The sequence below is a fragment of the Nerophis lumbriciformis genome, linkage group LG08 (assembly GCF_033978685.3).
Source record: "Nerophis lumbriciformis linkage group LG08, RoL_Nlum_v2.1, whole genome shotgun sequence".
NCBI lineage: Eukaryota > Metazoa > Chordata > Actinopteri > Syngnathiformes > Syngnathidae > Nerophis > Nerophis lumbriciformis.
The window spans coordinates 21098362-21112953 of record NC_084555.2 but is presented as its reverse complement, the minus strand read 5'-3'; the positions used below and the strand labels follow the sequence as shown (position 1 = coordinate 21112953).

The 14592-nt window shown below is 40.5% G+C and overlaps 1 non-coding gene across 1 annotated transcript; it reads right to left on the bottom strand.

The window, feature by feature from the left end:
• Window positions 1-13881: 13881 nt before the first annotated feature.
• On the bottom strand, window positions 13882-13963 carry trnas-gcu (transfer RNA serine (anticodon GCU)). Its single transcript has one exon. It is a non-coding gene; the product is annotated as a tRNA-Ser (tRNA).
• Window positions 13964-14592: the final 629 nt, after the last annotated feature.

The window sequence follows — 14592 nt, the reverse complement described above, 5'->3', positions numbered from 1 at the left end:
AGAGAACACCTTCCAAGAGTTGCAGTCGAAACACCCCTGGAGACAAGCAGTGGAATCCTTCGACCAGATTTTGACCTCTTTGGTTGTAGGGGGAGCATAACACGGCTGTGATCTGCAGACCCTAAGGGAGGCAAGGGAATTTGGTGGATATGCTCCCTTTACTGTACTATAGCAGGGATCCAATGACTTGCTATGTCCGTTTGGACTAAGGTACATATTGATAAAAAGCAGTCAGGGATTTTTTTAGGGACACATTCAAATCATCGAGTATAAATCCGGTGCTTCTGGTGAGAAAGACTGCAGTTTTTGTACCACTTCAACTATAGTACTTGAGTTGAGTTGAGTTTGAGTTTATTTGGAACATGCATGAAGATTCACCATGAAGATTCTGGCGGGAACTCTCGTTCAACCCTTTTTCGAATACGCATGTACCTCCTGGTACCCTAGCACCTCCAAAACCCTCAAATCTAGACTCCAAACATCCCAGACAAGCTAGTCATATTACTTCTAGACCTCCACCCCAGATCACACCTCACTCCTACCCACTTCTCCAAAGTGGGCTAGCTCAGGGTGGAGGACAGAGTAAAACAACTTGCACTAAGCCTTGTCTATAAAATCCGCTACACCTCCCTGATACCGCAGTACATGTCAAACTACTTCCTTAACGTAAATGACCGCCATAACCACAACACCAGGGGGAGCTCCACTAACCACGTTAAACCCAGATTCCGATCTAACAAAGGTCTTAACTCATTCTCTTTCTATGCCACATCAATGTGGAATGCACTCCCAACAGGTATAAAAGAAAGGCCATCTCTATCCTCCTTCAAAACCGCACTAAAAGAACACCTCCAGGCAACTTCAACCCTAAACAAACACCCTCCCTTCCTCATCATACCTCCTCGCATTGTAAATAATCAAATGTAAACAATCAAATGTAGTCACTTTTTCTAATAATTTCTGATCTCTCTCTCTGTGTCCAATACTTGCTGTACATATGTACCAAGTCAGACCTACACTGTTCCAATGTCAATTTCTCTGATGATGCAATTGTTGATGACTGAAGTGTTGATTCCAACCAAACTTAACCCCCACCCCCTCCATATCCCACACCCCGGATTGTAAATAATGTAAATAATTAAATGTATATACTGTGATGATTATCTTGTGTGATGACTGTATTATGAAAATAGTATATATCTGTATCATGAATCAATTTAAGTGGACCCCGACTTAAACAAGTTGAAAAACTTATTCGGGTGTTACCATTTAGTGGTCAATTGTACGGAATATGTACTTCACTGTGCAATCTACTAATAAAAGTTTCAATCAATCAATCAATGCATACAACATGATACATCACAATTTCCAGGTTCTCTATTCAACATGTTCGAAAAGGAGTAGGAAGAAGCTGAGCTTATTTAATTCTACCCCTTTTCCTTTATGTAGCAGTTGCTAAAACTTTTGTTCACTTCCTGGTCTCAATTTATTCACAATATACTCCATAAGTAACAACAATACAAATAAATAAATAATACTTGGTGAAGTAAGTTATATTTAATATGGTGAGATAAGTAAAGTTATCTAGAAAATGAATGGATGGATGAAATAAATTCAGAATGTTTATCATGGTTCTTCTTCTTTGTACTTTGTAAACACTTTAAGTTTGAAGAGTTTCTTGAAGTGGATCTCATGAGTACATTGTTTGATTTCTTTGCTTAATCCATTCCATAATTTTAATTCCACATACTGATATACTGAAGGTCTTAAGTGTTGTACGTGCGTACAAATATTTTAAATTACATTTTTCTCTAAGATTATATTTATCCTCTTTTGTTGAGAAGAATTGTTGTATATTCTTGGGTAGCAGGTTATAGTTTGCTTTGTGCATAATTTTAGCTGTTTGCAAATTCACTATGTTGTGGAATTTCAGTATTTTTGATTCAATAAATAAAGGGTTTGTATGTTCTCTATATAAACATTATGTATTATTCTAACTGATCTTTTGTGTAACATCGTTAATGATTGAAGTGTACTTTTGTAGTTATTTCCCCATATTTCTACAGTACTTGTGGCCGTGGAAGGATTTGCTTTGGGAGTCGGTAATAAAATTAACGGTAAATTGACCCTGGAAAATGTTAATTTTATTTTGGTGGGGCGGCGCGGCTAAGATGGTAGAGCGGCCGTCCAAGAAACTTTAGGGTTCCTAGTTCGGATGCAGCTTCCGCCATCCCAGTCACTGCTGTTGTGTCCTTGGGCAAGACTCTTCACCCACCTTGCTCCCAGTGACACTCACACAGCTATGTCAAAAGAGAAGAAGCGCTATATAGATATATTTCACTTCATTATTTCCGGGATATCTTTCAGAAATATTCTATTCTAAGTTCCGTGTTACATTCAACTTGAGAGGTTTCACTTTACAAGCGAAAGTCCCACTTAACATCTGCGTTCATTTCATCAGGCACTTCTATATTTGTGCATAAGATGTACAAGTTTAGAGGAGCCTAATGAAACCCGTGGGTCATGAGTTATGCATAGTGGAAATAAAGTGGGATGAATCATTGATCTCCTGCTGATCCTATTTCAAAATTCTAATCTCACCCTTTTGTCTGAAAGCGTGGCAAGAAGAAGCCCATTTCCTGTACTAAAGCTCCCGTGTGGGGGAGAAAATGTCACGTTGTAGCATTACTCGTTGAGTAGAGCTCCCAGGAGCTGACCGTCCTATATAACAGTACAGCAGGCTTTAATTTGGACGTAAAATATGGCATAAGAGGGTGGTGAAAAAACAAACCATGCATATTTTACTGAAGCCTGAGTCAAATAATTCACTAAATAGGCCGTTGTATTTCCTTTTCATATATTTCCAAGTTCTCTTGTTCTTGTAGACAGTGTGTCATCTTCTAACCATTGTCATTGTGAGCCCCTGCCTTGGTCTATTACTTACTTATGAATATGAAGTATTATGCACTGTGCATCTTGATATTTTACACTATGCAAAGGGTGTCCAAAGTATGACCGGGGTTTTTAACGGCCCTAAAAAACACATAAAAAGTGGGGCGAGGCTAGGTGAGGCTGGGCCGCTTCAGGTATTACAAATATATATCAAATTTTGGTAACACTTTAGTATGGGGAACATATTCACCATTAATTTGTTGCTTATTAAAGTAACAAAGACTTAATTTAGAGTTATTTGGTCACTAGGGGAACATATAAGGGTTAGGGTTTGTCATGTCTGTGTAATCATGTTTTGTTTTAGTCATGTTTTGTTTTGTTTAGTTATTGGACTCTTTAGTTTCTGGTTGTTCACTCCCTCGTTTTGTTTCCATAGCAACCCATTAGTTTTCACCTGTCACGTCACGCACCTGTTTCACGTTTTGAGTCACGCACCTGTTTTCGTTAATCATGTCTGTGTTATTTAAGCTTTTCTTTTCCTGTTGGTCAGCCTGGCGACATCGCATTTATGCTCTGCACACTCTTTATCCTCTCAAGCCATGTTCACAGTCACATGCCACAGTGAGTGTTTTGTTTCGTGTTCTTAGTTAATTGCCTTTGTGCTATAGTCTTTTTGGTTTCATAGTTTGTTCTCCGCCACTGAGCGTGCTTTTCGTTTGTTCTTTTTTTGATAATATTTAATAAATCATGTACTCACATTCCCGTCTCGCCCGAGCCAACTTTCCGTTGCCTTCCGGAAAAACAAAACCCAAGGACCAAGTCTTGACAGGGTTAGGGTTACTAATAAGCAATAACCTACTCAGTGGCCTAGTGGTTAGAGCGGACCTGGGCATTCTGCGGCCCGCGGGCCACATCCGGCCCTTTGTGCGTCTCTGTCCGGCCCGCGTGAGGCCAATCATAAATTACAAAATACATTTAAAAAAGTATCTGTGTCGATTGTGCAATACAACAGTGCTGCTTTTGTTTTGAAAAGCGTTATTTGTATTACTTCCGTGTGGACGTATGCGCGTGCGTGATTGTGAGTGAATGTGGACAGCGGCAATCACATTTTACAAAATAAAGTTTAAAAAACATCTATGTCGCGCGCGCAATACAACTGTGCTACTTTTATTTTGAAAAGTGTTATTTATGGACGTATGTCCGTGTGTAACCTGTGAGTTAAGGTGCACAGCGACAAGTGATGCACGGTTTACACCCGAGACGCTAAAAAGAGAAAAGTTGATGACAAATGGCGTGTTTTCAACAAGACATGGACTGCCAAGCAACGTTCCCTCTTAGGTGCGCGCCTGCGCAATTGCGCACTGCTCAAGCGTCCTCTGCGCACAGCAAATATATGCCGCGCACCAAATCAAACCCATCTGAATTCTAAACAAAATAAACACATTTATTCTGTGTAATTTTGCAATGCAACTCTGAGTGACAGTGACAACAAGCGGCCCTAACGGTGTTCGTCAACACCGTTCAATTGAACACCGTTCAATTATTGTAACGTCTATCGAGATGCTTCGAGGACAGGAATTATATCGATCACTTTATTGAGCAAAACTGTTTATATTCGGCCATAACCACACCAAAAACATGAGTAAAAAACTTCTATCACGAAAAACTAGTAATTTTCTGCCGTACAAACCAGGCCAAAACCAACTTGTCATCTGTCACCAACACGCATACCACTAAGCCACTGGTGCGTTTATGGCCACACAAAAAGTTGGACAACTCAAACACCACGCAAAGTTATACTATGACTCCTCAGTCGTGTGCTTATTCTACTGTCATTTATTATTAATGTTAATTTATTGATATTAATCATGGAATGCTGTTATTAGAGAAAGTTACAGGAATGCACACTTCATCCTATGCTTACATTTCATTGTGCAACATGAGGATGTTTAAGGGCAACTAAATGTGATCTCTGAAAAAGGTACAAATGATTTCCAAAGCAGGACCCCCACCCAGACATATTGTACAATACTAATCCATAGCTTGTGAAAAACAAGATTGCTTTATTTTCATTACAAGTGGGCTAAATCACTAATATTACAAAATATTCTCATGAAAATGACTCCTCTCATTTGAGTGTTATTATAAAAGACTGGTTTGAGACAGGTGTGCTGCTGATATTGCCACGTGTGATGTTGCTCACATGTGCTCCACTGAATGTTCAGGGAGTTTTTGTGTTTGCTCACACACATGAACAATTAGAGGGAACATTGCTGCCAACTATTTCTTTACAGAAATTAAAGGTAATGCCGTGTGCTTAATGTGTGGTACACTGGTTGCTGTGTTTAAAGAATATCATTTGAACCGCCACTACATGACAAAGCACAAGGAAAAATACCGGAATCTGTCTGATGAAGCGCGCGCAAGGGAGGCTGATGCGTTGATGGTAAAACTAAAAACCCAACAAGGACTTTTTGCCAAATTTCACCCCCCCCCCCAGAGATGCAGCCATCAGGACAAGTTTCGTCATTTCTCACAAAATCGCCAGAAAAAGTAAGGCGTTTTCTGACGGAGAGTTTATCAAGGAGTGCTTATTGGACTCTGTTGCGCTGATATGCCCGCAAATTTGGAGCTTCAGCTGAAGAACAGAACGGCTGACTTTGACTGTTTTTCGCTGGCTTTGGATGAGAGCTGCGATGTACGTGACACCGCCCAGCTGCTCATCTTCTTACGTGGGATAACTGCAGAATTTCAAATCACCTAAGAGCTGGCAGCCATGCAGTCAATTAAAAGGGACAACCACAGGTAATGACTTGTTCACATAGGTAAATGTGTGTTTGGACATGTTAGGACTGAAATGGGACAAGCTGGCAGGTGTGACAACAGATGGTTGTCCAAATCTGACAGGGGAAAATGTTGGACTTTTAAAGAGGATGCAGGATAAACTTTAAATTAACCCTGTGCAGAAATTGAAATGTTTGCATTATATTATACATCAGGAAGTATAGTGTAAGACAGTGTTAAAAATAAAACCATCAAAAGCAATCTGCTTTTGGTATAAAGTTAAGTTAGGTTAAATGAAAGTATTATTATTATTATTATTAATTATTATTATTATTGTTATTATTATTTATCTTACGGTGTATCAAAAATAATATTGAGCAAAATTTAATTGAAATATTGTCGATGTGGCCCTCCAGCAGTGCTCGGGTTGCTCATGCGGCCCCCGGTAAAAATTAATTGCCCACCCCTGGGTTAGAGTGTCCGCCCTGAGATCGGTAGGTTGTGAGTGCAAACCCCGGCCGAGTCATACCAAAGACCATAAAAATGGGACCCATTACCTCCCTGCTTGGCACTCAGCATCAAGGGTTGGAATTGGGGGTTAAATCACCAAAATTATTCCCGAGGGCGGCCACCGCTGCTGCTCACTGCTCCCCTCACCTCCCAGGGGGTGAGGGTGATGGGTCAAATGCAGAGAATAATCTCACCCCACCTAGTGTGTGTGTGTGACAATCATTGGTACTTTACTTTAACTTTAACGGTGCAACCTTATAATTGTTTCGGGTTATCATGGACTGTTATTTCTGTCGCACACTATAGTGACGGCAGACTACATTAGGTTACATTGAGTACCTTACTTTACTTTTATCATGCCGCGGTCGTATCAATTTGATTAATTTTGTCAGAGAGAGACATATATAGCATATATAGCAAAGCTGTAGACACAAGAGCTGACTCTTTTTCCTGAGGAAGCTTAGGTCCTTTAATGTGTGCAGCAAGCTGTTGGAGATCTTTTTTCAGTCTGTTGTGGCCAGTGCCCTGTACTTTGCAGTGGTTTGTTGGGGGAGCAGCACCAGCAAAATGGACTTAAACCGGATTGACAAACTGATCCGGAAAGCCGGCCAAACTATTGGCATGCAATTGGAGGCGTTTATGTCAGTGAGGGACAGGAGGACAGTGGACAAACTGCTGGCCATCATGGACAATCTTGCCCACCCATTCCACCTGACAATTGAGGGACAGCGGAGCTCATACTCCAACAGGCTCCTTCAGCTTCGTTCCCACAGGGTTCGATTCAAGAACTCCTTCATTCTGCACCCCATCCAGCTGTATAATCACTCGCCATACAGCAATAGATCATATTTGTCTATTGTTTTTTTTTTGGTTTTTTTTTTTTGCTGCAGCTGTTGCATATACTGTAATATTTTACATGGTAATTGGGATTTGTTATATATTGTATATATTATATACAAATATAATATAACAAAATATATATCAGTATATATTATATACTGTATATATAATCTGAAAATATTACATATATGTTATATTTTATATTGCTACTATGGTACATTTTTAGTCTACTTTTACCTGCATTATCCTTTCCATCCTTACCCTTTCCATCCTTTAAAACTGAGCTACTGTGTGGAACAATTTCCTTTGTGGATCAATAAAGTTTGTCGAAGTCTAAGTCTATATACATATAATGTGGAAGTGTTGTGAACGCAGCGCGCTGGGACGAAAGTCCGCGTGTGCCCAATAGAAAGGAGGCAGCCAGCCCGAGAGCCATATGCCCCTCCATGATTGGTAGGTTTATTCAGCTCCTCACACAACCCTGTAAAGTGACTAACAATAAACTTTCATGCCTCACAATACGAAGGTCCTGAGTAGTCTTGGGTTCAATCCCGGGCTCGGGATCTTTCTGTGTGGAGTTTGCATGTTCTCCCCGTGACTGCGTGGGTTCCCTCCGGGTACTCCGGCTTCCTCCCACCTCCAAAGACATGCACCTGGGGATAGGTTGATTGGCAACACTAAATTGGCCCTAGTGTGTGAACGTGAGTGTGAATGTTGTCTGTCTATCTGTGTTGGCCCTGCGATGAGGTGGCGACTTGTCCAGGGTGTACCCCGCCTTCCGCCCGATTGTAGCTGAGATAGGCTCCAGCGCCCCCCGCGACCCCAAAGGGAATAAGTGGTTGAAAATGGATGGATGGATTAAGATGGGGAGGCCAAAGAATATTGTCTCAGGGGCCACAATTGGCCCACAGCCCGCAGGTTTGAGACCCCTACTGTAAAGTAACGAATAGGAATATTGACCCTGAAAACTAGGAAAGCAAATAACTTGCTTCTTTTCAAGAGCGATAAAGATAACCAATTATGTTATTTATTTTTATGATGTTTTAAATGTACAAAACCCAAAACCAGTGAAGTTGGCAGGTTGTGTAAATCGTAAATAAAAACAAAATAGAATGATTTGCAAATCCTTTTCAACCTATATTCAATCAAATGGACTGCAAAGACAAGATACTTAACGTTCAAACTGGAAAACTTTGTTATTTTTTGCAAGTATTAGCTCATTTGGAATTTGATGCCTGCAATATGTTTAAAAAAGCTGGCACAAGTGGCAAAAAAGACTGAGAAAGTTGAGGAATGCTCATCAAACACTTATTTGGAAAATCCCACAGGTGAACAAGCTAATTGGGAACAGGTGGGTGCCATGATTGGGTATAAAAGCAGCTTCCATAAAATGCTCAGTCATTCTCTAACAAGGAAGGGTCACCACTTTGTGAACAAATACATGAGCAAATTGCCAAACAGTTTGAGAACAACATTTCTCAATGAGCTATTGCAAGGAATTTAAGGATTTCACCATCCACAGTCTGTAATATCATCAAAAGTTTCAAAGAATCTGGAGAAATTGCTTCACGTAAGCAGCAAGGCTGAAAACCAACATTGAATGCCCGTGACCTTCGATCCCTCAGGCTGTACCGCATCAAAAACCGACATCAGTGTGTAAAGGATATCACCACATGGGCTCAGGAACACTTCAGAAATCACTCTCAGTAACTACAGTTGGTTGCTACATCTGTAAGTGCAAGTTAAAAAGCCATTTATCAACAACACCCAGAAACGCTGCAGGCTTCGCTGGACTCGAGCTCATCTTGGATAGATTGATGCAAAGTGGAAAGGTGTTCTGTGGTCTGATATCCGCCCAATAAATATCAGTTCAATATTCATCATGCACTCCAATTAATAACACAAAGTTGCTTTCTTTTTCTTTAAAGAAATATATTCATTGTATTAGCTTTGAAAATGAAATACTACTAATAATAATGGATTACATTTATATAGCGCTTTTCTATCAACTCGACACTCAAAGCGCTCACAGAGAAGTGAGAACCCATCATTCATTCACTCTACATTCACACATGGGGGTGGTAAGCTACATTTGTATCCATCAGCAGGACACCATCCCGCTCGGGATGGACTCTTACTATTATGTTGGATCCACTATGGACTGGACTCTCACAATATTATGTCAGACCCACTCGACATCCATTGCATTCGGTTTCCCCCTGGAGGGGGGGGGGTTACCCACATATGCGGTCCTCTCCAAGGTTTCTCAGTCATCGACGTCCCACTGGGGTGAGTTTTTCCTTGCCCTAATGTGGGCTCTGTACCGAGGATGTCGTTGTGGCTTGTGCAGCCCTTTGAGACACTTGTGATTTAGGGCTATATAAATAACATTGATTGATTGATTGATTGATTGATTGTAGCCACAGCTGCCCTTAGGTAGACTGACGGAAGCATGGCTGCCAATTTGCGCCTACAGCCCCTCCGACCAACATCTGTCATTCATTCTATATCGAAATGGCCCCTGCATTCTTTTATTTTTCAATATTCGCCCTCAGTAGAAAAAAAGTTTGGACACCCCTGGTGTAAAGTAACAAGAGCAAGTTGAAAGGTTGACCCTAAAACCAGGGAGGCACAATTAATTATTTTTCAAGCCTATACAGATCACCGATAACTTCCATACTAAAAAACGTCCTGTTTCCCAAGGCCGGTACCGATAACCAATGACCTTATTGATAACTAACTAGTCCATTTTAATGTTGATTTAGTTTGTGACACCTTTCTTTGTGGCTGGCTTTTGGGGGAAATTTCTTCAAAACACCCTCAAGGCAATGCTGGCGTTTCAGGTGGCTGATAAGGTTTGATGTGTTGAGGCGCAATGTTTTTTCTCCTCCTCGCAGAACGTTTGCATGACATTTGGTGCAAATGTTACCCAAAATGGGTTTTTGGGGTCTGGCTGTCCCCTGCTTTTCTCGTGCCCTGTCCTCTGCCGGGTGCGTCTGTCTGCGGCCTGCTGCTGGCCCTTGTGGGCGGTACGGTGGGTCGGGCTCTGGGGTTCCTGTCGCTGGCCGGCTTGGCTGCGTGGGGGCGCTGGTCCCTGGTTCCCTGGGCACCACGCCTCCTGTTTGTGGGTTGGGCTCTCGGGGGTGATGGGGCCGTGCTCTGGCTCCCACGCACTCTGGGAGTCGAATGTATTGTACATGCAAATTCACATATGCTCACATACGTACATAGGTACCTACGCTCCCACATACATACACAAATACAGTACATATTTACCTACCTAATGTTCGTACATCCACACGCACATTCAATATACAAACATACACATACACATACTGTACATATACATTCACTGTACAAACACATATACACATGCTGTACATATACATTCATTGTACAAACACATATACACATTCTGTACATATACAAGTACATATGCATACTTACACTCATGCACATAATCACGTTTCATCAAACATATATTAACGTTGTTGCCCTAGGGTAAACTGGGTGTAACACATGGCACACTGACAAAGCTTAACCTATTGTGACTATAACAATCTACAAGGTTAATGTAGGTTGCTTCTCTTTCTCCCCCTCCATTTTTCTGCATTCTTTCGTATCTCAAGTTATCATTACATATATGTATTGTTGCATTTAAACAACTGTATTGTTGATAATAAAGGTAAATTATTGGTATTGTTCATTATCAATAGCGCTATTTCTATTGGTATTTGTATTGATCCATTTGTAGTGTAATAATGCTCATTGTCATTTCTGTATTATTTTTTTATTTTTCGCTAACTGCTTATTTGCTATTACTTTTACCATCATATTTGTACATGTCATATTTGCTGATGTTGCTCTATTGTTGTTGTTGTTGTTGTTTGCTGTTGTTGTTTTTGTCTCTCTGTCTAATCCCCCTCTTGTCCCCACAATTTCCCCCTCTGTCTTCTTTTTTTTTCTCTTTCTATCCCCTCCTGCTCCGGCCCGGCTGCACTAAATGATAATATAAATACATTTAATAAAGTAAAATACAAATAAGGCAACAAGAGAAGTATCCTACACTTCTCTTTTGTAAAGTAAATCTGAACAGCCGATATGGGCATCTACATCAACTATATGATTTGCCTGAGAAGCTGGACAGGACACAAAAAAAAAAAAGAAAAAAAAAAAAAAAAAAAGTTTTTTTATGAAACAGTGATGAAGCTCCACACGGTCGACGCCGTAATTTATCATAATTTCTTTTATCAGCTCAATATCTATTTTTTTTTGCTAATTGCACAAAGCTGACAAGCAGGCTGTTTTTTTTCCTTAAACCCCCCCACCCCCCCAAATTTGTATTGACTTTGAAAATGACATCTATCAAAATGGTCCTGCATACTTTCAGTTTTGTTTAGTGTGCTGCTCTCGGTGGTGGAAACTGTTTTTTTTTTAGCAGCACAATAATTGTATATATGTCTATTATGAGTCACATTTGTTCTTTCTAGTTCAGGCCAGCAGTTGCTGAGTGCTAATGCAAAAATCATTAGGTCCACTAGAGGGCACTGACTAGCAGGGAAACAAGAAGAAGCAATCCTTTGCAAAAGACAGCAGAGCAGTGTGTGAAAGGTCTTTCATCCCCCACATATGTGATAGAAAAGCAAATAAAAATAGCCAATACTGTATGCATCCTTATGGTCCATTTATAAGGCACAACTGTTAGGTCCTTGATTTTGTGGTCTTGTAATTATTTGATCTAAGGCTGCCTGTGAGCATACTGGTCATATGTGTGATGTGCTCCTTCAACAAGAAGCAAGAAAATTAAATAATAAAGTTAATCTTATTAGTGTTTAGTCTCTTCCATGTTTCAAGCTTTGAGTTCCCATTAGGATCAGTTAATCAATTCCAATTTCCAGTTCTCTTAGCTGCTTTTGTGTGTATTTTTGCCTTTTTGTTCTGTATGTCATTTTATAATTTTTACCACTTAAATAGTTTCAGATAAGTGGTTTTCCAACTTCCAGTTCTCTTAGCTGCTTTTGTGTGTATTTTTGCCTTTTTGTTCTGTATGTCATTTTATAATTTTTACCACTTAAATAGTTTCAGATCAGTGGTTTTCAAACTTATAAGTGCCACCTCAGAAAACACTTGCTCCCCAAGTACCACCATAATGACCAACACTAAAATACAGTAGCGCAGTAGGCCTAAATATTAATTAAAACAAGGCAGAGGTTTGATTTAACAAGTATATTTAATATTTTCGGGCACTTTAGCATTACACACAATTTGAGCAGTAACACTCTGTCTGAATATTTATTTAAGTGATTCTTTTGGCGTACCACTAGATGAAGCCCATGTACCACGAGTTGTTCACGTAGCACAGTTTGAGAATCACTGCATTTGTTCATCGTATAGTAAAACCAAAGAAAAATAAAATGGGGGCGGGGGAGTAAATCCAGATTAATGTGTGGAATCAGAGTTTATTTCATTGTTTATAACTAATAAGGGTTATCGTATTTTCCGGACCACAGGGCGCACCGGATTATAAGGCACACTGCCGATGAATGGTCTATTTTTGATCTATTTTCATATAAAAGGCGCACCGAATTATAGGGCGCATTAAAGGAGTTATATTATTATTTTTTTTTTTCTAAATGTAAAACACTTCCTTGTGGTCTACGTAACATGTAATGGTGGTTCTTTGGTCAGAATGTTGCATAGATTTTGTTTTACAGAACATCTTCAAGCCGCTTTCTGACAGTCGCTTATTTACGTGGCTCACCTTCGGCAGCGTCTTCTCCCCGTCATTTTTGTTGTAGCGGTGTAGCGTGCAAGGGCGGGAGTGGAAGAAGTGTCAAAAGATGGAGCTAACTGTTTTAATGACATTCAGACTTTACTTAAGTCAATAACGGAGCAGCATCTCCTCATCCGGAAACAACAACAAGGCCAGAAATGTGTCCCGTGAAAACACGTCCGACCGGAACTCTAATAACTAAAATTTCTTGGGTGAATAATGTAAACTAACTACACCGGTATGTTTTAGCGCTTTCATGGTGAGTTTACTGAAATATATAAGTAAGAACTTTACACTACTTTATATTAGAAATGGAAACAGCAGAGGATGAATGTCCCATAAAAAGAAGATAGAGAAAAAGAAGAAGCCTATCGATTACCTCGTCGGCACGGACTCCAAAAGCGGACGCCCGCAATTTTCCAGGATTTATGGAGATCCCAAATACAGAACAGCAGGTACCAGAAGGTAAGAAAAGTTGCTTTTGCATAATATTGTGAAACAGAACGCCAGATAATATGTCTTACCTTATACACACACCATATTAATACTCGTATGTTTAATGCGCCGACAATCCACCAAGTGGTACGGCTTCATAGCTCACCAAAGTCATACTAAAACATTTTGATAGTTTTTTGTTCTATATTTTCAATGGAACATATAAAATGTTGGTGTTGTTTACTTGAATGTTATTGCCATCATACCTCCTGCCATCTACTGGTTACACTTATCATTACACAATGCACCAAATAAAATTGCTTTGAGGTCGGTGAGCAAAACCAGAATTATTATTATTATAAAGTTAAAGTACCAATGATTGTCACACACACACTAGATGTGGCGAAATTATTCTCTGCATTTGACCCATCACCCTTGATCACCCCCTGGGAGGTGAGGGGAGCAGTGGAATAATTTTTGGTGATTTAACCCCCAATTCCAACCCTTGATGCTGAGTGCCAAGCAGGGAGGTTAATGGGTTCCATTTTAATAGTCTTTGGTATGACACGGCCGGGGTTTGAACTCACAACCTACTGATCTCAGGGCGGACACTCTAACCACTAGGCCACTGAGTAGGTAAAATGCTTCGACGAGGATGGGATTCGAACCCACGCGTGCAGAGCACAATGGATTAGCAGTCCATCGCCTTAACCACTCGGCCACCTCGTCCTGTATTAGGCACTCTGTCGAGTTACGACGTCTACCCTTTGTTTTCCTGAGCTAAGCTTCGCCCTGTTCTTGTGCTTAGCTTTTCCTGTTGGTTATCCCGTTAGCTTCCCGTGCTATATGCACACTAGTTTTATTTATTTTGTATTTGGCATGTTTTCAAGAAGAATAAATCATGCTTCTCACCTGCAAGCTGCTTCCTGTCGTTCCGCCGCTTCCTGGGAAGACGACCTCCGGAATCAACATGCCTCGACGCTGTTACAATTATCATAATAACATTAGTGCTTAGAGGCCTACTGAAATGCGATTTTCTTATTTAAACGGGGATAGCAGGTCCATTCTATGTGTCATACTTGATCATTTCGCGATATTGCTATATTTTTGCTGAAAGGATTTAGTTGAGAACATCGACGATAAAGTTCGCAACTTTTGGTCGCTGATAAAAAAGCCTTGCCTGTACCGGAAGTAGCAGACGATATGCGCGTGACGTCACAGGTTGTGGAGCTCCTCACATCCGCACATTGTTTACAATCATGGCCACCAGCAGCGAGAGCGATTCGGACCGAGAAAGCGACGATTTCCCCATTAATTTGAGCGAGGATGAAAGATTTGTGGATGAGGAAAGTGAGAGT